The sequence below is a fragment of the Ochotona curzoniae genome, unplaced genomic scaffold, assembly GCF_017591425.1.
Source record: "Ochotona curzoniae isolate NIBS_2020 unplaced genomic scaffold, NIBS_Ocur_1.0 contig_1337, whole genome shotgun sequence".
NCBI classification, from domain to species: Eukaryota; Metazoa; Chordata; class Mammalia; order Lagomorpha; family Ochotonidae; genus Ochotona; species Ochotona curzoniae.
Genome location: NW_024465046.1, coordinates 1 through 23,551, shown reverse-complemented (window position 1 = coordinate 23,551; position 23,551 = coordinate 1). Strand labels below are relative to the sequence as shown.

At 46.7% G+C, this 23,551-nt stretch overlaps 2 pseudogenes; both read left to right on the top strand.

Moving 5' to 3' along the window:
• The first annotated feature begins 2,947 nt into the window (after positions 1–2,947).
• Positions 2,948–3,720, top strand: LOC121146727 (annotated as a pseudogene).
• A 13,422-nt stretch (positions 3,721–17,142) lies between these two features.
• Positions 17,143–17,635, top strand: LOC121146738 (annotated as a pseudogene).
• The last annotated feature ends 5,916 nt before the right edge of the window (positions 17,636–23,551 follow it).

Here is a 23,551-nt window from a genome sequence, read left to right as displayed (position 1 = left end):
CTGCCACACTAGGATCTCCCTCATTCAGGGGGGCTGACTCCTCCACAATGATACAACTGCTACTCAAGGAGCAGGATGAGGTGGAAGATAGAGTGTGGCACAAGGGGCTGGGAGACCTTAAGTTCCCTGAGTTGGCAGGAATCCCATGGCATGGGTTGTCTGACTCAGGCAGAACTGTGGGCATAGTTGGGGAGTAGCTAGGTGCTGTGAGATGGCCACGGGATGGCATTGCAGAGTTTTGTGTCCTACAGTAGCAGGTGTCAGATGAGGGAGAGTGATGTCTGGATGGGCATGGTCGTATGAGTGACAATGACATGTGGCGTGAAGCCATTGTGGAAATGGCAGCACCTGTGCGGCTCCCTGTGGGGGATGCTCGCACAGGAAATGGTTTGCTGGAATACCCAAAATTTTCAGTCGGTGATCCTGGTCTGATCTCTAGGGAGTCAGACCTGGAGGACCCTTCAGACGATCTAGATTGGTCCCTAGTCTTCACCGAGAAAGACATTATTACAGGAAGTAAGCTGCAATTCCCTGGTGTGTGTTCAAATCTGCAAGGGAGGGGCCGTCAATAGGATATCCACCCTGAGATTTGGGGTTGGGACTGTGGTGTGATAAGAGCAAGGATGCGTGTGTGATGTTTGTTGTGTGATTGTATGTGTGTGTTGGTTGTCTGTGTGTGTGTGTTCGTGTGTGTGTTTTTGTGGGTGTGTGTTGAGGCTTCCTGGAGAGCCTCTCTCAAAATACCGAGTAAACAAATGATAGGACTACTCACCCAAGTCTTCTGTCAGTCCGTTTCACGATCCAAGTCACAAGATGCTCGCTAGAAGCTCGCAGGATGCTCTGGGAAGCTGTGCAGCACAGAAGCCTGCTCTGGCCTTCACTTTCCTCAGAGAGAATCCCAGCTCATGGCCTTGCTAAAGGACTTATATACCGGTGCTGGGTGGGGTTTAGCGGACGGGGCGGAGCTTCCTGTCAGCTGACAGCCTACCTGCCACCTAGACTCCACCCACACCTGCTGCCTCTTCTCATTGGACGATCGGCCTGTCACTCTTTGGAACCATCCAAAGCAGACCCGGGGGTGTCCCACTCCCTCCATGTTAATGCCTGTCATGCCTGTGGTGGGGATAGCTTCACCCCCATCCCTGGTATTTTCCACCGGGAGGTAGTTTGTGTAGAAGCAGACATTGCCCTGTGAGTTCATTGGAGAAAACCCCCAGGGCCAGACCACAATGAACTCATTGGATTGGCATGTGTTCCCTGGAGCCTATTAACATAATCAAATCACCTGGGAAGGGCCTCCATGGAGTTGTTTTGATAATCCATTATTTAGACTGAAGTTCAAGGGCTCTGTTTTCCACCCTCCTCCACCTGTCAGCTAGGGTCAGTTCTCTCTTCAGTCCCGGGGGGAAGTTTGGATCCCACCCAGTACATTCCAATCTTGGAGGTGACACAAGGAAACACTCCCAGCATCTATCACCCCGTTAAGGGACCATCAACGCACTGAAGGAGAGCAGGCTCACCTGAAGACCTCCCAGAACAACAGGCTCACACCTTGGTCACCTGGGGACAGCCTGCACAGCGGCCCAGGGGAGATGCATTTCTTCCGAGGGAGCAGGGACAAGGCCATTCTACTGAACACAGAAAGAAAATGTGGACTAGACAGAGAGCAAGTGCCAAGGGCTCTGTGGTGAGCTTTTGTTCCCACCACATTGAAGTTTTCTCTTTGTTAAGATGTATCTATTTTTCTTGAAAGGCAGATATACAGACAGGAGGAGAGACAAGAAGATCTTCTGTCTGATCATTCACTCCCAAAGCAGCCGAAACTGCCAGAGTTGATCCCATCTGTAGCCAGGAGGCAGGAGCACCTTCCATGTCTCCCACACAGGTGCAGGGTCCCAAGGCTTTGGAGTGGCCTTGACTGCTTTTCAAGGCCAGAACCCGAGAGTTGGATGGCAAGTGGGGCTGCGGAGAGACAAAACCACGCCCATGTGCGATCCTGGTGCATGCAACGCAAGGACTTTTAGCCCCTGGGCTAATGCACCGGGCCCTTGGTGTAATGTTTTCACAGGCCAAGACAAACAGCTGAATCATTGCTGCTCTGGCTCCCAGTGTGCTTACTCCCGGTACAGAAACCAGTGCTTGTACCTGATCAAAGCTTGTGACAGGCTCATTCAGGGCTCAGCCCCGTGTTGCATTACCCAGTACTCTCTGTTGTCCAGGGTCCCTTGGGAAGCCTGGCTGGGAGAGCACTCAAGGCAGGGCACCCCATCCTCCACCTGATGATTGGCATGTCAATCACACCTAGGCACACAGGATGGGTCCTTGCATCCCAGACGTCATCTTGGTTCCTCTTAGCTTCTGAAATAACCCGGTAAATACACTGTCTTTGGAGAAAATGGTTTGGTAATCACTTGTTTCATTCAAATAAAAGCATAAAATGTATAACCACAGGCACTGACTATTAACAATTATATAGTTGAGGAATATTCCATCAGGGCCTGCCTCCTGGCCTTGCCCTGTCCAGCCCTGAGAAGTTCAATCTTTTGGGAGCAGAAACCACCACAAGAAGCCTTCTCTCTGTTTCTGTCCTTTCCTGTCTCTGCCTCACTCTTTCCAAATAAACAAATACATTTTAAAAACAACTAAGGAGAAATGACCTTGTGTTGACTCAAATACTAGTTGAAATGAGACCTTGGAAAATCACAGAGAATTGTCATAGAAACAATGGGTTTGGGCCCGGCATGGTGGCCTAGAACCTAAGGTCCTCCCCTGGAACGTGCTGGGATCCCATGTGGGTGCCCGTTCTAATCCCGGCAGCTCCACTTTTCATCCAGCTTCCTGCTTGTGGCCTGGGAAAGCAGTCCAGGATGGCCCAAAACCTTGGGACTCTGCACCTGTGTGGGAGACCCAGAAGAGCTCCTGGCTCCTGGCTTTGGATCAACCTCAGGCTGGTTCCGCAGTTCAGGGAGCTCACATTTCTCAACAGATGAGTTTCCTGTTATGTCCTATATTTCTGAGAAGAATGTTGTTGGAATTTTGATAGGGTCTGCATTGAATCTGTGGAATACTTTTCGTAATATGGATATTTTGATGATATAGATTCTTCGAATCCTGGAGCATGGTACATCTTTATCTGACACGGAGCAGTCTCAGGACCCGTCATGGAGCATAGGCTCCTCCCAGAAATCCCAGGGGATCCTGGCACCACAGCCGTCTAACAGAAACATTGTAAAACACCTGTCTTCTGAAGATACATGGGGCAGAAGAGAAGAAAGAGAATAACCCGGCGTGTCTGCTGTCGCGTCTATGTCTGTCCCGATCAGACGAGCAGCAGACAGTCCATTGCCATTGCTCCGGATGGAGCCACACAGTTGGCCAGTCCAGGCACAGATGGCATACAGGGCCTGCACACATTGACCAGGACAAGGTCAGGCACTGCTCACAAGGGACGATGCTCCAGTATGAGTGCACCTCTGATGGACAGCAGATTCTTGTGCCCAGCAAGCAGGTGGTGGCACAACTGCATCAGGAGATGTGCAGACACACCAGATCCGGACCACACCCTCAGTGACTTCACTGCCACAATCTGTGGTGATGACGTCACTGATGACATTGACATCTCAGGCAACTAAAACAGATGGCCCCCGGGTGAAAAGAGGAATACGGCTGATGAAAAACTGGGAAGCTACTAGAGAATGTCGCAGAAAGAAGAATATGTGAAATGTGAATATGGAAAATCAAAATAAAACTCTGATAGAAGAGGATGCACCAAAGCCTTGCATTCCTTCGTTCCTTGTGGGAGACTTCCAAAGAAGCTCCAGGCTCTTCGACTCTGAAGAAACTGGCTCAGTTCTGGCCGTTTCATCCAATTGGGTTCAAAGGAAGACCTCTCCTTTGTCTCTTTTAAGACTTAATGAAGAATGTCAATGGAACTAGAATGGATTGGTTATTTTGTTTTAATGTTTGTTTATGCTGATCATCTGAATAAGTACTGGCACATAACAACCAGTCAGGGTGTCCCGGCAGCTGGTGGGTCGCAGGATGGGGCGTCTCATGCCTGGATCCCGGCAGCCGCCATGTGCACATGGTGAGCTGTTCCCCGGACCTGCTGGGTTCCGGGGCTGCTTCCTTAGGTGTGAGTAGGGCGGGGGGTGGGATCTCTGGGACTGGGCATGTCCGGAACGAACCCATTGCCTTCATTGGGCGGTGAATGGGATTTGGGAGGGGCGCGACTTGGGCCTGGGAATTTTTTTTTAAAGATTTATTTTTATTATTTTTTTTATTTTAAAGGTGGATATACAGAGAGGAGAGACAGAGAGGAAGATCTTCCATCCGATGATGCACTCCCCAAGTGAGCGCAAAGGCCGATGCTATGCGGATCCAATGTCAGGAGCCTCTTCCTGGTCTCCCACGCGGGTGCAGGGTCCCAAAGCTTTGGGCGGTCCTCAACTGTTTCCCTGGGCACAGGCAGGAAGCTGCAAGGAAGCAGGGCTTTGGGGATAGAACTGGTGCCCATATGTGATTCCTGGTGTGCAAGGTGAGGACCTTAACCATTGCACCACCACGCTGGGCCTGGGCCTGGGAAGTTAAACCTCCAGCAGCCTCACGGCAGCTGGTGGGTCTCAGGAGGGCCATCTCATGCCTGGATCCCGGACAGCCGCCATGTGCACATGCGCCATTTGGTGCCAGGCTCCGCCTGCTGGCAGCCTGGCTGGGAAGCTCTGGGGATTTGGTTCTTTGAATCGCTGCTTAATTACCTCCAGGTTGAACCCATTGTGCTTCTTGAACCTCAATCAGGCAGTAACTCTTCCTTTGTAAAACTTATAATCACTAATAATGCTGAGCACCAATACCAGTCCATACAGAAGCTATGGCTTGGGGCTTGTCCTGCAAAAGTAGCTCCAACAGCTGGCTAATGTGTCAACTCGTAAGGGAACAGAGTAGATCAGACACGACTGAGCAAAGCTTAGCCCACAAGTAAAACTAGAAACCAGAAGGGAGCAGAGGTCATGCCGAGCTAGGCTCTTGTACCTACTGGTCTGCGGGAGCCAGGGACGCTAAGACACAGTGTCTAAGGCAGAGTTCGAGACAGGGGAGGGGCTGGGCCAAGCTGAGTCAGAGCATCCACTCGCAGGTACGTCATCTATGGCTGGAAACAGACCCGGTTGGGGAGCAAAGGGGACAACCCTAGCTGGGCTGAGGTTCCCACCAAGAAGCGTGTGGCCTGGAAGGGGGCTGCGTTCTGATCTGGAAACAGTTGTAGTCTCCCATGGCACAAGTGTGGACTGGGATTGGATGCACCAAACCGGGACACACCCCAACACCCCCTGGTGTCCTGGAGGACCAGGGCAGATGTGGGATGGACTAGGCAAGGTCTCAACCCCTACTGAGCCATGTGTGAGCCATACGTGGGTATGCACAAACCATGGCTGGGCTGGAACATCCAACAGCAAGAACCAGATTGGGTGGAAGGCCAGTCAAGAATAGCCACAGTTTCTGCTATGACAGGAGGTGGACTGAGTAGGGTTGGCTCATGGACCCACTGGTAAGCGTGAAACCTGGCATTGGGAGAGGTTCTGATGGAGGAGCCTGGGCAACTTCTCTGGCAGGACACAGACCTGGCAGGTAAGCACAAGAAACATGAAAGGAAACAGCCCAGAAAAGGCCATGGTAAGCTACACACTGGCATACAATTGGTCCGACCGGAGGGGGGGCAAGACCAGGCTGAAACTGTTTATGTCATCCACTGGCAAATCCAGGCACCAGTGTGGGTTGACCCAGGTTCGGTCGCAACAAAGACTAGTGCACAATATGGAATGCCAAGGTGAGGTTGCCTGTACCAGAAGGGAACGCAGCGCCCAAGCAACCTGAGAACAAGAAAGGAAGTGGGCAGAGCCGGCAGGGGAATAAGGGGTGGTTCCTTTGCTGGGCAGCTACTTAAATAGGAGAGCATAGGCTAGGATGGGGGCAGACCAGACTAGGCAGGGCTACCACACCTGTGCGCCTCAGGTGGACTAGATCAGGGAAAAGCCGGGCTGGGCGGATTATTCCTACTGGTGCAAATAAAATTAAAGTGGGTGAGGGTTGTTTGGGCTTAGACACAGCATCAGCTGGAATCTGGGAGTGGGATTGGCCTGGGAGGGAAATAGTGGGCTCATCCCTCTTGGGTTACCACTTCCACAGAAGGACATAAAACTAAGAGAGCAGCTTGGGGGAATGGGGTGTGGGACAGACTGAATTACTGCTACAATTACTGGCAAACCAGGGTAGGGGGTGGGCCTGGTGGGGGTTATTGTGGGTCGCTCCTACTAGGCTGCAGCTCCCCCTGGTTTATGTGAGGGCCAAGTATGTGCTGGGCAGAACCAGGCTGGACTGCAACACCCATTGGTTCCGGTGGAAGTCGGGAGTGAAAACAGAACCAACCCAGCAATTGCAACCACCAGCTAATTGGGGTGATGGACAGTGCCAGGCCCTGTACTTGTTAGCACATACAAGAAGTTTCTTTGGAGATCTTCCTAATCTAAATGCTGGATTCAGAACCCTAACGAAGAAAAGAGAGAAGACAGAACAGCTCAACCAACCATTTCAGCTATGATGGACTATGTCAATCAGTGGATTCTTCAAGGATCTCATAGTGGTTGGAGTGGCAAGATTGGCAGTGATTCGTAACTGTGGCAATATCAAAACCACTTTAGCAGAACCTCAAAGCATGCCCCACATCCGGGACCTGGGGAGGGTGGGAAATTGGGTGGGCCTTCCCCCTTAATACCCCCCTTTAAACATGAAAGTAACAATATGGAAAACATACTAGTATTATCCACTTTCCTGTAGCTCTTGGAACTTCTTACCCTAATTAACTATGTACAGAATGTCAAAATAAAAATTTATTAAAAAAAAAAAAAAACAGTCAGGGTGTGGCCAGGGAAGAGAAGCCAGCATTAATAATGAGCCAAACAGAAGAAAACATCACTGTGCTTTCCCTGTTTTTCCTTTCATCGGACTGCATTTCATGATCATCACTCTAAGTACAAGGAAGGACCCATTTCATATACATTTGTATTCCTGCCAGTCCTTCATACCTGCTACATGTGTCAGGTTGGAACTACATACCATGAACTGCAGCTACGTTAATTTTTCATAATTCATTACACTTCTACCATGATGTTCACTACGCTTAATCATATCTAATATGTCCTATCATTTTTCCTTCTTCCTTCTTTTAAAAAGATATTGATTTATTTATTATTAAAGGAATTATAGCATTGGAGAGAGAGGTCTATCATTCACTGGTGCACTCCCCCAATGGATGCCAAGGCCAGAGCTGAACTCATCTGAAGCTAGGAGCCAGGAGCTTTTTCTGGGTCACCCTGAACTTCCACTCATTGGTTTGCTCTTCAAATGGTCGCAACAGCAGGAGCTGAGCCAGGAAGAAGGAATGCCCTCTGGGTCTCTCCTGTGGCTTCAGGGGATGCAGCATCTAAGATGTTCTCTGCTGCTTTCTCAGGTCACAAGTAGGGAGTTGGACATGGAGTGGAACATCAGGAGCCCGGTGGGCGGCCAGAGGGGAGTCAAAGCCAGTTGTGTCACTGCAGGGACCCTACCATTGCCCTTCCTAACAATGCTTGGATTCTATTCATTTGGAAAACCAAATCATCTTCTCATGGTGTTCTGCTTTGTGCATTTCAAATGGTAATTTTGTGACATTTTATATAAAAGCCATTCTTATTTTTTCACGTTTATTTTAATAGTCATCTATATATAGAAATAAAGTCTTATTTTGAGGGAAGAAAGTTTTAAGGAAAACATAATATATCCATATTGTTCCTTCCAATTTTTTCTTTCATTAATTTCCTTATATATTTTTTATTAATTTTTTTCCATTTAGCAACACCAGTTTTGTTTTGTTTTGTTTTGTTTTGTTTAAGATCTATTTTAGGGCCTGGCGCAATAGCGTAATGCTTAAGGTCCTCCCCTTGAATGCCCCGGGATGCCATATGGGCACCGGTTCTAATCCCGGAGGCCCGCTTCCCATCCAGCTCCCTGCTGGTGACATGAGAAAGCAGTCAAGGACAACCCAGGGCATTGGGACCGTGCACCCATGTGGGAGACCTGGAAAGAAGTTCCTGGTTCCTGGACGACATTAAGCATGGGCATTGTGATGTGGCAGCAGTTTTTTTTTTAATTAATTTATTTTTACTACAAAGTCAGATACACAGTGGAAGGAGAGATAGAGAGGTAGATCTTCCATCCAATGATTACACTCCCCAAGTGAGCGTGACGGCCGGTGCTGTGCGGATCTGAAGCCAGGAGCCAGGAACTTCCTCCAGGTCTTTCACATGGGTGCAGGGTCCCAAAGCCTTGGGCCATCCTCAACTGCTTTTCCAGGCCACAAGCAGGGAGCTGGATGGGAAGTGGAGCCTCTGGGATTAGAACCGGCGCCCACTTGGTATCCCAGCACATTCAAAGTGATGACTTTAGCCGCTACATCACGCCGCTGGGCTCAATTGGCAGCAATTTTGAAGTGATCACTTGGAGTGTTGGCATCCCATATGAGTGTGCTTAGTTCATGGTCCAGCTACCTCACAATTCCAGTGCAGCACCCTACTACTAACATGCGTGAGAGGCCATAGATTATGTTAACAAATCTTTTAAAGTGTGTCTCTGTGTGTGTGTATATTTAGATAGTTTGAATTTGTTTCTTTTTATTTTTTCTTTCTGTTGAGACCATCCTTCTGCAAAGCAGTTTCCACAAAGCAAAAGCTGTATAGTATACTACAAACGGAATATCAGGAGGAAGTAGAAATACTCTAGAAAGTTTCATCTTATTAGGGGATGACGTCTTGAATGAATGTTTTACACTCAAAAATACTATTCATTTGAAAAATAAAAGCTTCTAAAACAATTGAATCTTTTTGAAAACCCTGTGCCAATCAGTTTAGGATTATAGATTAAAATAGATGAATAAATAGCTAAGGCAGAATGGAGACTGAGGCTATTACAAGACTGCAAGAAAATGAAACACGCCACTGAGTACCCAACACAGGAGTGACAAATATTGTTTCAGCAATTTTTCCTTATTCATTTGAGGGGAGCTTGATTACAGTGTGTCTGGGTGAGGGTCTTTGTGGATAGGATCTGTTTGGGGTTCTCCAGCCTTCTTGAATTTGACTTGCTTCTATGTTCTTCAAGGTTGGAATGTTCACCTACACAATTGTTTCAACACCTCCTGCAATCATGATTGTCTTTCCACACCTTCCGGATCTCCTATAATTTTTGATGCTGTTGTTAATTTCCTGTATAGATTTCTTGGTTTTGATCAGATTTGCTTCCAGGTTTCTTATTAGTTGTGAGTTCTGAATCTGATTATCTTCTATGTCTGATATTCTTCCCTTGGCAGCATTCATTCTGTTGGTCAAGGTTGCTATTGTGGTTTTCAGTTGTGAAAGTTCATGTTGGACCTGCTGAATGTCTGTGAAAACGTTCTTTTTTAATCCCTTAGACTCTTCCCAAAGCTTCTCACTATCTTTGATTTTCTTTTTCATGCCTATTTTGTTTCTTGATTATTTTTTATTATTTCTATCTTGTAGCTCCTCAAAGTCTCTGTCTCACAACTCTGAGTTTGAGGTGGTTATCATTATTATTATTATTGGTAAATTTTGGGTTGAGCGTTGGATTTTTCATCTGAACAATTTCTTTTTCTGGTACCCCTCCTCATTTCTTTGTGCTTTCTTTTGTTTTAAGATTTTGGCCTTTGATGTGCTTCTGTGGATAAAGGACCAGTGTGTGTGTCTGCTGCTTTGTTGAGTTTTGAGCACCTCAGACAGCCAAGTAACCAGTGTGTTTGTCCGCTGCTGCCACCTTGTGGCATACCAGTGCTTTCAAGCTCCTCAGCCTTCATGCTTTCCAGCTTCAGGTGGTTGTGGAGCTTTGCATATTAAACCTGTAAATTCCAGTTCTGTTTGCAAACCCCTGACCACCTAGTGTGGTCACAGCGTCTGCCTGCTGTACACTTGCCTAGAGTGGGTGTGACCCAGCTTCTGCTACACAGTGTGCAATCATTACCTAAGTTCTTCATAGAAAAAAGACTTTGTACGTTTAAAGTTAAAAATCTTTTTGTTTTTTTTTAAAGATTTTTTTTTTTTATTACAAAGTCAGATATACATAGAGGAGGAGAAGCAGAGAGGAAGATGTTTCATTCGATGATTCACTCCCTAACTGAGCGCAAAGGCCGTTTCTGCGCCAATCTGAAGCCAGGAACCAGGAACCTCTTCAGGGTCTCCCACACTGGTTCAGGGCCCCAAAGCTTTGGGCAGTCCTCAACTGCTTTCCTGGGCCACAAGCAGGGAGCTGGATGGGAAGTGAGGCTGCCGGGATTAGAACCGGCGTCCTTATGGGATCCCGGCACATTCAAGGCGAGGACCTTAGCTGCTAGGCCATGTCGCCGTGCCAACTTACCAATGTTCATTTATCTCAGTGAGTACCACCAAGATGGAACAGTTGAAGTCCTGAAACCGTACAGCTACTAATCCTACAAATTCAGCATAGATTGTGGGATTATATTCCTGTGTATAATATATTTTAAGCAATAGAGTTGGTGCCATTTCTAGGTTTGTGAAAAAAACTGAGGAGCATTCAGACTATTTTTTTTTGACCAAATTCAGGCAAATATAAATTGAATTCCCTTTCTGCACACAGCATCATTTAATATACAGTACTGTGTGAGTGATGCTGATTTGCTTTCAAATAAATTTTCTGTCGCCACAAACACCAATATTCCTCCAAGTTGTCTAGAAGGATCATTAGGGCAGGCCAACTTCTTTACAATATTCGATGATGTGCTGTACTCATAGCGGTGACTCTGGTCTTTGGTATGAATGGAAATAACATGCCATTTCAAGCCTGAGGATCTGTAGTGCTATATTCACAGTACTGTCACTAATACACTTTTCTACCACTGTGTGTATTCATGTGCTTTTTAAGCTGATTCTGTTGCTTAAATAGCTTTGTACATCTCTTACACATAAATGGAACATTCTGTGTGTGAATTGAGAGAATATGGATCTGTCATCATTTTTTTCTTGAAGATTTACTTTCATTATTTTTTTTATTGGAAAGGCAGATATACAGAGAGGAGAGACAGAGAGGAAGATCTTCCATCCAATGATTCACTCTCAGAGTGAGCGCAATGGGCCGATGCTATGCTGATCCAAAGCCAGGAGCCTCTTCTAGGTCTTCCATGTGGGTGCAGCGTCCTAAAGCCTTGGGCTGTCCTCGACTGCTGCTCCAGGCCATAGGCAGGGAGCTGGAAGTGAAGCAGGGCTGCTGGGATAGAACCGGCACCCATATGGGATCCCGGGCGTGCAACGCGAGGACCGTAACCACTGTGCCACTGCTCCGGGCCCGATCTGTCATCTTTTTTTAAAGATTTATTTATTTAGATTGCAAAGTCAGATATATAGAGAGAAAGGAGAGGAGACAGAGAGAAATATCTTCCGTCTGTCCAGTGATTCACTCCCCAAGTGACCGAAATGGCCAGCACTGTGCCGATCCAAGCCAGGAGCCAGGAGCTCTTTCAGGTCTCCCACATTGGTTCAGGATCCCAAGGCTTTGGGCTATCCTCGACTCTTTCCCAGGTCACACACAGGGAGCTGGATGTGAAGCACAGCAGAGCAGCTGGGACACGAACCAGCACCCATATTGAATTCCCATTCATGTAAGGCAGAGACTCCAGCCACAGGGCTAACATGCCAGGCCCCTAAGTCAGTCTTCTTGTCTGATAAATAAAGTGAATGATGATACTTATTGGGAACAGGCATTTAACTTGGTCATTAAGGTGCCCGTGTCTGCTCTTTCAATACATAGATTGGACTCCTAGCTCCAGCTCCAGGTATGACTCCTAGCTCTTGCTCCTGTCTTGTTCCCAGCCAGTGAAGACCCAGGGAGGTGGGGCTGATGGCTCAGGCAGTCCTGTTCAGATCACCCATAGAGGAGATGTGGCCTGCAGTTCCAAGCGTTGCCCCACACTGGATGTAATATGTATCTGGGGAGTGAATCATTGCATCAGTTTTCTGTGTTTGTGTGTGTGTGTGCATGTCTGCCACTCTCCTTCTCTAATAAACACATCAAGATGTTCAATAATAATTAATCCTTCATAAGCCTGTACTGAGAATTCAATATTTTTAAAGCATTTATAACAGTAGCTGGAACATAGCATCATGTGAATGGTAAACTGTCCATGTGAGTCTGTCATTGAAAATGAGCTTTTTAAAAAAAAATTCAGATACTTATTTTACGTGAAAATCAAAGAGAGAGTGCGAGCATGCATCTGCTGGTTCACAAATCCATCTCCAAATAGCAGCAACAGTTAGAGCTGAGTTGATCCGAAGCTGGGAACTAGGAGCTTCTTCCAGCTCTCTCACGTGAGTGCGGAGGCCCAAGGGCTCGAGCCATTCCTCACTGCTTTCCCAGGCCATGAGCAGACCGCTGGATTAGAAGCAGCTGGCTCCAAAGTTGGTACCCAGATAGGATACTGGTGCCGCCAGGTGGAGGATTCGTCTTTCCGTACCATTGTGCAGGCCCCTGAATAGGAGCTTTGTAATGGGTCTAATTATTGGCCCCAGGTTAAAGCTCTCCTCTATTTACAACCTTCGCTGTATAGCTGCAATTCTTCCACAACAGTGGATTCTAGGGCGTTGTCCCTGACATCAGGCTCACTTTATACGGTTCGTTCTGGCCATTGTGGTGTTAGCAGATGTGAAAACACAGAGGCTTGAAGTGTGTGGTTTAGGTGTGGCCCGTGCACTCTTGTCATCGTGAAATCATTCTAGAACTTGTTTGCTGGTCCTAAGAGTAGGATGAAGACAAATGGACCAATGTCACCCAAACTGACCTCAAACAGCTAAATGAGACTAATCTGATGCCACTTGTTATGGGACAATAGTTAATTAACAGAAAGTTCATTCAGAGTATTCGATGACTCAAGGAAATGTTCCAAATAGATGATTAAGTGATGAAAAATCAAATAATGAAATAGTTTGTTCCGTAAGATCATATTTTTCTTTCAAATAAGTTGGAGAGAAGAGAAAAGTACATCTCTAAAACTAAAAGAAACCCAACATTTAATCAACAGTTATCTGTAGTTTTTTTTAGAGTTTTCCTAGATTCCAAATGAGTCAAATGACTATTTTGATTTTTCAGCTCAGTGAGTAAAACATGAAGAAGATACGAGATGGATATGTTGTTAGGCAACAGGTCTATCCACTTGTGGACAAAGCACAACTCCAACAATGACAGTGAGCTCATCTTCTGAGAAAGAGATTAGTTCTAATGACAAGCTCTCTAGGAGACAGAGTGGTGGGAGGAGGAGGGAGACCAAATTACTTTCTCTTTTAGAAAGTGGTTGGGGAAAGTAAGGTTAGGGCAAATGGAGCATGATTGTGTCAAGGAGACACAATAGGGCACCAGCAGAGGGCAGTGTTGAGAGCAACGCAAGCTGACCTTTCTAGAGCAAGAATGGCCACTGCTTCTCCAGCAAAACTGGTGCAGTCCTTTTATGGGGTAGCTGATGGTTCAGATGATGCTGTCATTGGAGGCGTGTCACTCAACATCATGATGAACAATAAGGTAGCTCAGCTTGATGTGCTCTGCAAATGCTGCAGCCAATGCTCTCTGGTATTTTCAGGAACCTTCTAAGGAGAACCCCACAGATGTTGACCAGACAGCTATGATGGGACAGCAAAGTTACTGTGTAACAGGGCGGTCCTTACGATGATAGGCAGCTGGGGGAGGGGGAGCTCAGAGTTGGGTGGGATGTGGTAGACCCAGCATCATTTCTACATTCCTACTGCTCCATCCAATGCTGGCCCTTTTCCTTTCAGGCATGATGAAATCACTGCAACCACACCCCAACTGTGGAGGAAGCCACAGTCTCTCACTGTGTAGGCTGGAGAATGCTGTGACAGCTTGTCACAGTGGCATAACTTGCTAAGAATGAACAAGGTAGCCCCAACAATTCCTGCGAGGCTTGAGCACGGGTGTTAAATGCATTTGGGAAACATGCCAGGTTAGTGCTAAAATAAGAGGTACGCGGGCATGGCGGCATGGCCTGATGGCCAAAGTCCTGGCCTTGAATGCGCCAGGATTCCATATGGGTACTGGTTCTAATGCTGACAGCTCCACTTCCTATCCAGTTCCCTGCTTGTTTCCAGGGAAAACAGTTGAGCATGGCCCAAAGCCTTGGGACACTGCGCCCCTGTGGGAGACCCAGAAGAGGTTCCTGGATCCAGGCTCCAGATCGGTAGAGCATTGGCCATTGTGGTCACTTGGGGAGTGAATTTTCGGACAAAGATCTTCCTTTCTGTCTCTCCTCCTCTTTGTATATCTGACTTTTCAATAAATAAATAAATCTTAAAAAAAAAAAAAAAAGAAGTTCGGGCCCAGTGGCGTGGCCTAGCGGCTAAAGTCCTCGCCTTGAACACCTGGAAGCCATATGTGCGCCAGTTCTAATCCCAGCAGATCCACTTCCCATCTAGGCCCCTACTTGTGGCCTGGGAAAGAAGTAGAGAATGGCCCAAAACCTTGGGACCCTGCACCCTTGTGGGAGACCCAGAGGAGGTTCCTGCGTCCTGGCTTCGGATCGCAGTCACTTGCAGAGTGAATCTTCGCATGGAAAATCTTCCTCTCTGTCTCTCCTTTCTGTATATCTGACATTCCAAAAATAAATAAATCTTAAAATAAAAAGAAATTAATTCTTTATAAAAACAAAGAGGTTCGCATTTAATAAGAGCAACACAGGAAAGCCCCTGGGGAACAGGCTCAGAATATCTGCTTGCCACATAGTCCTTCCCCCTGCTGTGCCCCCTTGGGGTGGCAAGCATTGGTAAAGGAGACTGAGTAACAGCACACCAAAGACACAGGGCAGACTAGTGTAACTTTGGTTTTTTTTTTTTTTGCCTTCCACAGGCAACTTTAGTTGAAGCGTCATTGACAATAAAATCCATCCATTTACAATGGAGTCTAACAATATCCTGCAGTTTTGCTGCTGCCACAACTCCCAAGATTCAGCACTTCTTGACCCCCAGGGAAGCTCTCCATCAGCCCCTTTTGTAGCTCATCCTAAAGACCATTCCTGATCAGGTAACCACTGCTGTGCTTCCTGACTCCAGGTTAAGTTTGCCTTTTCTACAATGTTCTAGAATGAAGTCATCTATGCACCCCTCAAGGTCTGGCTTGCTTTGGTCTGCATCATGCTTTTGAGTTTCATTCAAGTCGTTTCACCTGTCAGTAGTTCCTTGGTATTGCTTGCTGGTTTCCAGTGTAAGAACATCCCACAGCCAATCTCTTTGTCCATTCATCTTTTGACAGTCCTTTGGATGGCTTCCAGCTTGAGGCTAGTACACATTAAATTGTGTTGTTCAGCTGTGTTGATCCAGGCATTTACAGGCATTGGGGTGCACTTAGTACTTAAAACAACAGTTTTTCGTGAAATTTGTTTTCATGCCGGGAGAGAAACCTTTGCTATCAAAAAGCATGAGATTTTGTTCATTCCTTCAAATGATCACTCAATTAGCCATTAATCAAATAACTATTCACCTGATGCCTATTACCACTTAGTAATAACCTGATAATATTATATTTGCAGGGTGTTTCATAAAAGGTCACATAATGTTTGGGAATTTTGTACATTTCTCACAATAGTTCTGCAAGATTGCTTTAAACTGGGTCCAGCATGATAGCTTAGATGCTAAAGTCCTTACCTTGCACATATTGGGATACCATATGGGTGTTGGTTAGTGTCCCAGCAGCCTCACTTCCCATCCAGCTCCCTGCTTGGGGCCTGGGAAAGCAGTTGAGGATGGCCCAAAGCCTTGGGACCCTGTACCCGCATGGAAAACCTGGTAGAACCTCCAGGCTCCTGGCTTCAGATCGGCTCAGCTCTGGCTGTTGCAGTCACTTGGGAAGTGAATCAGTGGACAGAAGATCTTCCTCTCTGTCTCTCCTCTTCTCTGCATATCTGCCTTTCCAACAAAAATAAATAAATTTTTAAAAATAATAATGAAAAGTAAGAAGAACACTGAGGCAGAGCAGTTAAGCCACTTATCCACAATCATCTAGTCCTGCTAAGATGAGGCCATGCAGAGAGATGCCAAGGGCGAGTGCCGGGAACATCTCTCTGTCTCTCCTTCTCTATGGAAATCTGACTTTACAAGACAAAATAAATAAATCTTCTTTTATAAGATGACACTATGTAAATATGATTTTATTTTTTACCTATGATCATTTTTATACAACTGAAGTTTTTCATTCATTTATTGATCTGACCTCTCCCTGTTGCTCATACTGGGTGCTAAATTGGCCATATGCCCTCATCAGGACTAGGTGGCCATGAACTTGCAGCGGTTTTAGCAGGAGACACCAGACGGACGGGCGGGTGGAAGACGCTACATCAAGACTCCTCCCAGGCACACTCTGAATCTTCCTGATAACCCGCTGAGCCCAAGCACTTTATGAGTCACATAAATAAACAAAGCCTCTGGAATGCCAACGGGGGGGGGGGCGGTTCCCTCCTTACTTGGCACTTGGCAATGTTAACATTCTCTGAGTTTGTGTGATGAATGTCAACTTTCACCAGGGAGGAGGAAGGGAAAATAAAAACGAGAGGTTAGAGGAGAGAACGTGTTGACTCCTGAGCTTTAGTATTGACGAAAGTATCAGACATCATCTATGCGGATAGCAAACAAACAGAGTCGGAAAGGCAGCATTTTCTGCACTTCTATCAGATGCTAAAGAATATGCTCTGAGACCTCACCAAGCCTTGGAAAGACCTAGAAGGCGAGTTCTAACAAGTTTCCAAGCAATGCTTATGCTTAGGCACACTTCAAGAGTCACTATGATTCAATGTCACGTACTCAATGCATACCTTCTCTTATTTAAACACCCCAGTGGCACTACAAAGCCAGAGAATGATCAGAGCTTGCCCTAGAGTCACAGCTCATGAAGGACAAAGCCAAATTTTGAGCTTAGTCTGTCTTGCTCCCAGAGCTATGATTTTCCCACCGTTTCAGACTGGCCCCAGACAAAGCCCTGAAAAGTGGACCCAAACTATTGCCTGAGTTTGGCTCAGGCCCGCACATCGTGGGCAAGATGGGAAAGTGCTGCGGGCCCCGCCCGGCCAGGAAGGTCCGCAGCCACCAGCGCGACCAGAAGTGGCACTACAAACAGTACAGGAAGGCGCACCTGGCCACAGTGCTCAAGGTCAATCCGTTCTGGGGTGCCTGGCCCACGCCAAGGGCATCGTGCTGGAGAAAGTGGGCGTGGAGGCCAAGCAAGCCAACTCGGCCATCAGGAAGTGCGTCCGTCCAAGTGCATCTGATCAAGAACGGCAAGAAGATCACGGCCTTCGTGCCCAACGATGGCTGCCTCAACTTCATCCAGGAAAACGACCAAGTGCTGGTGGCTGGATTTGGGCGGAAGGGTCATGCCATTGGTGACATTCCCGGAGTCTGCTTTAAGGTGGTTAAAGTAGCAAATGTGTCCCTCCTGGCCTTATACAAAGGCAAGAAAGAGAGACCAAGATCATAAATGTCGGTGTCAGAAGTCTAGTAATAAATTTTTCATATTCCAAAAAAAAAAAAAAGAAAGAAAAGAAAACTATTGCCTGAGGCTTGATTGCTTATAAAAATCCCAGTGTTTAGGGCCCAGCATCATGACGTAGCGGCTAAAGTCCTCGCCTTTACCATCCCAGGATCCCGTCTGGGCACCGGTTCTAATACCAGCAGCTCCACTTCCCTTCCAGCTCCCTGCTTGTGGCCCGGTAAAGCAGTCGAGGACTGCCCAAAGCCTTGGGACCCTGCACCTGCGTGGGAGAAATGGAAGAAGCTCCGGGCTCCTGGCTTCAGATTGATTCAGTTCCAGCCATCTCAGCCACTTAGGGAGTGAATCAATGGACTGACGATCTTCCTCTCTGTCTCTCCTCTGTATGTCTGACATTCCAATAAAATACATCTTAAAAAAAAGAAAGAAAAAGAAAAAAAAATAGGAAAGAAAGAAAATCCCAGTGTTTGGAATGAACAGGCCTGTTGACAACACTGGGGCTGGATGCCAATAAAATGAAAGGGAAGATAATGACCAATCCGGGACCTACAGCCAACAACCCTGCCCAGAGCTGTCTCATCTCCGAGGTTCTTCGGGAAGTAACAGAATTTCAGGGTCACCATCCCTCTGCCTGCTTTCATAGTGACTGGCTACAAACCAATTTCAACCTCTCCCCTAGCCTCCTGCCTCTCACATTCACTGTTAAAAAAACAAACATACAAGAATATATAAAAGCCAAGATTTTAAACTTAAGTGTATTGTATTATTATTATTGTTATTATTATTATTACAAAGTCAGATATACAGAGAAGAGGAGAGACAGAGGGGAAGATCTTCTGTCCAATGATTTACTCCCCAAGTGAGCGCAACAGCTGGTACTGCGCCAAACCCAGGCCAGGAGCCAGGAACTTCCTCCAGGTCTCCCACATGGTTACAGGGTCCCAAGGCTTTGGGCCGTCCTCGACTGCTTTCCCAGGCCACAAGCAGGGAGATGAGAAGGAAGCAGGACTGCCAGGATTAGAACCAGTGCCCACATGGGATCCCAGCACATGCAAGGCGAGGACTTTAACCGCTAGGCCATGGTGCCGGGACCTTGAGTATATTTTCTAATGTTAACAAAGAAATTTTACATGCCTGCTTATTTTCTGTCATCTAGCAGACTTGGATTCGGGGCATCACTGTGGCACAGAAGGTGAAGCTGCTGCCTGAGATACAGGCATCTCCTATGTGTGCTGGTTAGAGTCCCAGCTGCACCTGTAATCCAGTTTCCTGTTTATGCAGCTGGGGCGGCAGAAGACAGCTGAAGTATCTGAGCCCTCGTCACCCACATGGGAAACCCAGATGGAATTCTAAGCTCCTGGCTTCAGCCTGGGCCAATGGTGGACAGGGTTTCCATTGGAGGAGTGAATTAACACATAAGAGCTAATTCATTCTTTCTGTCTCTTGCTCGCTGGCTCTGTATGTGTGTGAGTCTATGTGTCTCTCCCTCTCTCTCTGTAATTGTTTCATATAAAGTTTCCTAAGAAAAGAAAGAGGAAGGAATGGAAGGATTGGAAAGAAAGGCAGAAAGACAGAAGGAAGGAAGGAAGAAGGAAGGAAGGAAAAAGGAAGGAAGGAAGGAAGAAGGAAGGAAGGAAGGAAGGAAGGAAGGAAGGAAGGAAGGAAGGAAGGAAGGAGGAGGGAGGGAGGGAGAAAAAGAAAGAAAAATAAAAGAAAATCTAACTCTTATTTAAAAAAAAGACAAAAAATTCATGAAAAACTTTACCTCACTAATGGTGAAAAATTATTAAAACTTTGTCAGACACAAACTATGAAGCGTCAATTGAGAAGAAATAGTTTTAAATCTCTATAGATTCAATAATTGATTTATACTGTAACTATTTTTTTTTACAAACCAAGCCTACACCTAGATGACCACACAGAGTCTATGACATGTGTAAAGAAGATGATCACACGGATAGTACACAAATTCTGCTACCGAAAAGAGGGGGTTTCTTTCCAAACTAACTCTACAAATGAAAGTTAGACTGAATTGAAAGACTTTGGGTCGAATGGAAACCAAAGACCGCTATTTCAGGTGGAGAACAAAGTCACAATTTTAGCAATGCTAGACAAGGTGTGAACTGGAACGGACAAGCAGCTGCTGGTTGGCAGACACGCCTCTGCTGCTATGTGCAGAGGAGGAAATAGACTGCGAAGGTCAGCCTACACACTTCCCCCTCCCTGTCAGCAGGGTGGGTGGACGTGAGGACACAGAACCTCAGCCTGACCCAAGAGAAAACAAAAAGCAGAGCCACTGAAGAATCTAAAAAAAGAGGAAGAGGTCTTTAAGAAAGGCTCAGAGATGGCTAGTCACCTCATGGGCCTTTGTAAAAATTGCTCGCCTTGTGGCGCAGTGGTTAAGGTCCTCGCCTTGCACGCCCAGGATTCCATATGGGCGCCGGTTCTAATCCCGGCAGCTCCACTTCCCATCCAGCTCCCTGCCTGTGGCCTGGGAAACAATGGAGGATGGCCCAAAGCTTTGGGACCCTGTGCCCAAGTGGGAGACCCGGAAGAGGCTCCTGGCTTTGGATCGGCATAGCATTGGCCATTGCAGCCACTTGGGGAGTGAATCATTGGACAGAAGTTCTTCCTCCCTGTCTCGCCTCTCTGTACATCCGCCTTAAAAAAATGAAAAAATAAATAAAAAATAAATCTTTTAAAAAAAATTGCTCGCCTGACACCTCGCCCAAAGTCAGGCGTGTAACCTAGCCAGAGCGGGAACCAGCAGCTGAAGTACCACATGGGCGCCCAGAACAGCGACCCCAAGGAGGCGTCAGGTGACCCTGGCTGCCAGCGTCCAGTGACAGCGTGAGAGGGTGCTACATCTTGACAGGTTTGCATCATGCGTGAATATAAACTGGCTAGTCTTGGCTCAGGGGGTGTTGGAAAGTCTGCTCTGACTGAACAGTTCGTTCAAGGAATTTTTGTTGAAAAGTATGATTGTACAATAGAAGATTCTTACAGAAAGCAATGTGAAGCAGATGCACAACGGTGGATGCTTGAAATCTTGCATACTGCAGAAACGGAACAATTTACAGCCATGAGGGATCTGTACATGAAGAATGGACAAGGTTTCGCATTGGTTTATTCCATCACTGCACAGTCCACAGTCCTTGAATGTGCTGGGAACATGCATGGGTGCCGGTTCTAATCCCAGCAGCTCCACTTCCCATCCTGCGCCCAGCCGGTGGCCAGGGAAAGCAGTGAGGTTGAGTTGAACTGGGCTTCAACAGCCAGTTGAAGTGTGCAAGAGTTGAATGGGTTGTGGGGCAGACTGGACCGGTCTGCTGCACATACTTACAAGCACAAGAAGAGGTGTGGGGGCAGGCCTACTGAGGGTTAGTGGGACTCTAACTAGGCTGCAGCTCCCTCTGGTGTGCATATCTGCCTTTACAATAGAAATAATAAATCTTAAAAAAAAAAAAAAAAGGATGGGCCCAGTGCGGTGGCGCAAGTGGTTAAGGTCCATGCCTTGCACACCTGGGATCCCATATGGGCACCAGTTCTATCCCGGCAGCCCCGCTTCCCTTCCAGCTCCCTGCCTGTGGCCCAGGAAAGCAGTCGAGGACAGCCCAAAGCTTTGGGACCCTGCAACCCGCATGGGAAACCCGGAAGAGGCTCCTGGCTTCGGATCGGCAAAGTATCGGCCATTGCGGCTAACTTGGGGAGTGAATCATTGAACGGAAGATCTTCCTCTCTGTCTCTCCTCTCTGTATATCTGCCTTTCCAATAAAAGAAAATTAATAAAAACAAATCTTAAAAAAAAAAAGATGTAACAGTGTATGGCATACCCACATGCACATGGATGATATGGCAGGCCATTAGAGCCTATGGAGAAAATCAGGTATCATAACTGAGAAAGGAGGGTGGAGCTAATTGGTCAACCACCCCCGTAAAATGTTGACAGCAAATATCTGGTTGAATGGAGATTCTAAGGTAGACTATGTCAGCCAATGGACCTTGGAAGGATTTCCTCATCCTTGAATAGGTGATAGTAACAATATTTCAGGACAATTGAAACCACTTGAACAGAACCCTCTGAGCATGCTCCACACTGGTGACCTGGGATGACATCGGGTGGCTGTTTACCATCCCCGGGTACTGAGGCAGTTGGGAGGCTGTGTGTGGCTTCTCCCATTCTCTCCCCCATTTACCCAGATGCGGAAAGAAGAAAAATAAAATTTGTAAACAATAGCCTCACCCACTTTTCCCTAATCCTTAACCCTTCCCACACTAATCAACTACATAAAGATCATCAAAAGTAAAACTAAAATAATTTTTAAAAATTGCTTCATATGCAGCTACAGACAACTGCCTAGATTGCTCTGTACCTAGGCAAGTGTTGCAGTGCAGGGAGAAAATCAGCCAATAGATGGCAGGCATTCTGAGCCTGGTCAATGCTAAATTTGGGTTAACTATACCAGTATACCAGCATAGTTGCTTCTTTTTTTTTTTTTTTTTTTTTGACAGAGAAGTACTTCTTTCTGGAGTCTTCCATGGCCTGGGCCACTGCACTCACAGGTAAGATAGGGAGCTGGGATGCAGTGGCTTAAAGCGGGGGAAACCAGAGGGCATGTCTGGGTCAAGCCAAGGCACCCAACCCTGTGAGAGACATAGACTGGGCTAAACAGCATCATCCACTGCCCACTGGTGCTTACAAAAGCTGGGGGTAAGGGGTCCTGCATGGCTGGAGTATATGGTAGAACCCTCCCATAAGTGTTGGAGCTGGGAGTGGGCCATGTCAGGCTGGACCACAGCACCCACCAGAATGTGAGAGGACTTGATCTAGGGCAGATTCTGTAGGGGAACTGTGAGATCACCCATGTGGGACTGCAGCACCCACTGGATTACACAGAGAGTTAGGCATGGTGATTGGCCAATCCAGGCTAGATCACAGAACTCATCTGACATGGACTCACCTGATGTTCCTGGGGGCTGAGGCTGGGGCTGGATATGGGATTGGGAAAATGCCAGGCAGGGCTAGGCTGTAGCACCTGCTGCCACATGCAAGGGCTAGGACTGAGAGCAGACTCTGAAAAGTAGGGCTGCTGCTCCCAGTGGCACATATGAGATCCTGGGCTGGGAGCAGGCCAGGAACGAAAACTTGGGGAACTTCCCTGAGGGGGCAGGCCAGGGAGGCAAAGTTTCTATATGAAACCCTGTACCTAACACCTTCAGTCAATCTTGCAGAGAGCTTAAATATTTTGTAAACATGAGGAAAAAAGTTACTTTTTTCCCCTGATACTACAACTACACCCTTCACTACTTTGCCAAAGGGACATGATAAACTTTCCTCAGTCATTCCTTGAGACAATTGGTTCTTCATCTGTGATGATAACCTCCACTTTATTTTCTTTGTGAAGACATTTATTTATTTGTGTGACAGTGGAAGAAGAAAAAGCAAAGAAGCAGAGAAGATGGTAAGAGCGAAAGAGACAAAGAGAATCTTTTACACACTATTGTAGTTTCGATTGAGAGTGGCAAGTATTAACTGATAACAGGAGAAAAAACAGCTCAACCAGGAGCCAGAAACTTCACGTGTGTCTGCAGGACAGGTGGCAAGGGCCAGGCACACAGGCAGTTATATTAAAAGGATGCTAAATCAGAAGCAAAAATGTTGCTATCATTGCATTCTGATGGTGCAAACAATAGCTTAGCCCATGGCACCACCATGCCAGCCACACTATGATTTATTTATTTATTTATTTATTTATTTATTTATTTATTTATTTATTTATTTATATTTAATTAGGTTGCATTATGTGACACAATTTCATAGGTTCTGGGATTTCCCCCTGTCCCCTCCCCGTGACCTCCCACCCCATGTTGGATTCCTCCACCTTGTTGCACTGTTACAGTTCAAATTCAGTCAAGAGCTTTTGGTTGCAACGATATACGAAGCATAGAGTCCAGCATC